This window comes from Epinephelus moara, chromosome 22 (genome assembly GCF_006386435.1).
Source record: "Epinephelus moara isolate mb chromosome 22, YSFRI_EMoa_1.0, whole genome shotgun sequence".
NCBI classification, from domain to species: Eukaryota; Metazoa; Chordata; class Actinopteri; order Perciformes; family Serranidae; genus Epinephelus; species Epinephelus moara.
In genome coordinates this window covers 8,825,523-8,829,731 of record NC_065527.1, presented here as the reverse complement: position 1 = coordinate 8,829,731, position 4,209 = coordinate 8,825,523, and positions in this window count along the sequence as shown.

Genomic DNA, 4,209 nt, shown 5'->3' with positions numbered 1-4,209 from the left:
TTTCTGTTTGTGTTTCCTTGTTTCATGTTTTCATTCATGTTAAATCTGCTTCCTGTTTTATTTTGTAGATTCTCTCCTCCTGTGTCTGGCCTGGTTTCACTTCCTGTCTTTGTCCCGCCTGTTTTGTCACACCTGTCTCGTTAGTTCTTCCCTGTTCCCAGAGTCTTCCCTTCACACCTGTTCTGTATTAGGCCCTGTTTAGACGACAACGGTCTCTCTAAAAACTGAAAAGTCTGTCCTTTGCATTTTAACAAACTTCTGCGTTTATATGACGATGTTATTGAAACGATCACACAGAGCTGCAAAATCTACTGGAAACGCTGTAGTATGCATGCCAGGCCAATGGGTGGCAGTGTAAATTTGCAAAGCAACACCACGGCATGAAACGCCTTCTACAACGCAGTGTTTACAAACCAAAACAAAGAAGACACAATGGCGAAAGCATGCACAGATAACTTTGTCTGGACGGACGACGAGGTGGAGTTGCTACAGTAGATCTACACTTTGCTGGAGAAGCGTTGATAAATTCAACAGGGCAAGCAGCACAAACAGAGCTCGGCATTGTTGTTGTGATGGTCGACTTTCTTGCACATGCCTAGTGACTGGAACCGTAATGCGCATGAGCGAAAAGTCTCCGATTTCAGAGGAACTGCATATTGCATATAAGTTTACATGACAACGGAGACGGTGCCGTTTCCAAAAAATTGCACTCTTTTCAAAACGTTGCCTTTTCAGGCACCCAAAACGCTGCTGTCGTGTAAACGATCGGTCAAAAGCAACTAAAGTTTACAGTTTTCAGTTGAAATCGTTGTATAAACGGGACCTCAGTCTTGTTTGCTCCACCCCAGTGTTCCCCTCCATACCCTTATTGTTAGCCAATCCCCATTTCCCTCCTTTTCCTGTGTCCACCTACTCCAGCTGTGTCTCGTTCTTGTGATTAGTTTTCTGTGTATACCTGTGTGTTTCCCTTTGTTGTTTGTCAGTTCGTCTATGGTCATTCCTGCATTCTTTCTTGTATCCATCCCATGTTCTTCCTGTGTTCATTCCTTGTGCTCATCCCGTGTTCCTGGTGTCGTTTCCTGCCTGGTGTTCTGTTTGGATTCATTTTCGTTTGGACTTTGAGTTGCCTGCCTGTACTGGACGTTTTCTATCGGCTACATTAAACCTCGCTTTTTGTTGAAATTTCAACCGGTTTGCATTTGGGTCCTCCTTGAACTGGCACATGACAGCATTACATCCATAGATATCCATGAACTACCACTGCATCATTTCACATGCTCATATTTCTCTTCTTACTGTACACATAACTCCAGTTTGCTCGAAAATATGCCGACACCTTGATATGAAAATGGTGACTGAACACTGACCTTTTGTTTGACACCTCACTTGAGCCAATAGGAGCTTCCACCTTCTCACTATGAGCTACAATAGCAAACAAGGGCCGGTGTTGAAAGGAAGGGCCTGCCTTGCTTCTCAGCTCACAGATCCAATCTTGAGCAAGCTGGCCTTGAGTGCACTTGAACAGGTTCCTGGCATCATAGTAGTAAGCTCCGAAATAGTTTCTGTCATGGCTGAATATGTTTTTCACTCATTATCACAGATTCAGTACATTGTTTTACCCAAATGTTGCTTTCTGTGATGATCTACTTTGATTTTAGACTAAATGAGGCTTCATGCTGTGTACTGCTGTCTTTTCCAGCTGTTAGGTCTCAGTTATTGTCATCTACAGCATATTTTCTCAAGAAATATTAAGGCAAACACTGAAAAAAGGCCCTTTAATTTCAGTGTGTGTTGACACTTATATAATTCAATGACAGAAGCCCTTACAGTGGAATGGTCGGAGGTTAGTATCAGCTTTTAAAAATTTCTTTTATAGAGATTTGCCGTATCTGAACTCCAACTCCATTCTTGCTGAGACGAATTGCAAATCGGACTGTAGACAATGACCAGCGCAAGAAAGATGAAGTCTAGGCCCTGATATCCACCATCCTGCATCACTGCAACCTCCAGAATATTGGCCATTGCCCCCTGCCGCTAAATCGCTTTCAGACCAAATGCCGATGTGTAAAATTGGGAAAGTTCGGCCTGCAGGTGGCTCCTGAATAAAGGTCGTAGGGTAACAGAAGCCACACAGTTAGATTCTTCTGGGAACATTTATGTGCTCACACTAATTTACAGTTCAAGGTCAACACCAACAAACAAACAGAGGTGATCATATAACATGTGCTGCTTGGCACCTGATTAACCCATTAGTTAATATTATGTCAATCGAAACAAACTGTATTTAATTGGATAGTATGTCGTAGCTATTTCCAGACTCCTTCAGTATACGGGGTTGTATATGGTCGCTACAGCAGGCGTGTGGATCCTCTCGGCTGGGTCAGGACTGACAGATTCTCACAGTGAGCAGGGCAGGCTGTTTCCCCTGATATTTGGTGTAATAACCTCTACAGTACATTGGCTGCACTGACAGTGGTGGCTGTGGTCTTCCTTCTCCCTTCCCTGGTCCGACATTAATAACACTTGACATGCTCGCACACCATGAGCAACACACTGTCGCTTTGCCTGAAAAACCCCACAGAGAGGTCGGTATACTGTCAAGTGGCAAGTATGCAAGACTTAAAATTGACAAAATCCTGAGCTCACTCTTATTGCTTTTCTGCCTTTTAAAACCTGTAACTAAAGGTAAAGCAGAGATCCAGCTCTGTCAAGGACTAAAATACATGCTCGCTGCATTGATTGACGTCACATTTCAAATATCACACAAGAGCGAATGGGTATCTTATGCTAATAATGTATGCCTTTTTGTTTGTTTTTTAAAGATGGATTGATTTCAACAAACAATATAAGTACACAACAATATTACCTCATACACTTTGTTTTACTTGTTTATGGAATTGTAAACAAGTATTTCTACTACATTCAATGTATATTAACATTGTTCAAAAGATATAATACTGTAGTTTCAACCTTCAATAACAGATTTTTGCCTGTATCACTAGCCTTTATACTACAACAGCATAATTGAGTGCTAATCCAATGGAATTTTCCCATTGGATTTAGGATTATTGCAGAAAATAAACTCAATGGTGATGTTTATGATACTTACACGTTTGCACTTGCACCATGATAATCTTCACAAATGAACACCATTTTTATGATTTTTGAAGCGTAAATGCAATCACCACAAGTAAAAAAGTGACGTTAGTTGCTTGACCCTGTTTCCAGCGAGCAGTACTGTTCAGTTCAGTTCGGTACGCTTTTTATCTGTCGTGGATGGTACCAATGGAACAGTTCTGTGCCGTCCCCATGTTTGGTCCCCCCTCTGTTGGGGTACCTAGCACACAGATCTGGTACTGAAAGGTGGAGCTGTGAACACTGCAGTCTGATTGGTCAGTAGAGGACGGTCACTCTGCTCAGGGCTGAGTTGTGGCTGGTTTTGAGGCTCATGAGTTTTATTAGTAAACTGTAACTGTAAAATGAAAGGATGTTTTGCTGCCTCTCACAGCAGCTGGAGTCTGAGAAAAGAAACCTAATTCAGTTGGCCGACTGCCGGCAACTTTTAAGGTGGAACAATGTACTGTAACTTGTAAGGTTACTCAATGCATGAGTTGATGACATAAATCCAGTAGCGGATCCTGATATGGGCCGAATGGGCGTTTGCCCAGGGTGGCACTTTGTCACGACGTGTGGGGGGGCAGCAGGAGCGGCAAGTGCTGGAAATTGTAATTTACGTGACAACGCCTGAACGCAACACAGGCTCCACTCCTGTGCGTTCAGTGCTGTACTGCGCTGCTGTGTGAGCTGCGTGTTACACACTGTCCATAACAATAACTATGTCAGGTAACAAACTGCGTCGGACTTGGTAAAAGTGCCGTTGGGGGGGCGGGACGCCCCCCTAATATAATGGTAGGGGAAACACTGCTTGTGGAGCGTTGTTCCTGTGGGCTACGGCAACACTAAACCCCTGAGCTTGCCTGAGAAGGACTGAATGCACAAACCCACACTTTTTGAATATCCTGTGGAGAAAGACTCTCACTGCAGCCTGTTTTATTTTGCTTTATTTTGAAGGGTAACTGTTGGTTCCAAAGGTACCATACCGAAAGTGTTTGGTGTAAATGGAGTTAAATTTGGGTGATTACTCTCTGTGGGTTTATTACACCAGACAACTCATTTCCTTCGTTTGTTCACTAGCTGCCAATAGTCAGT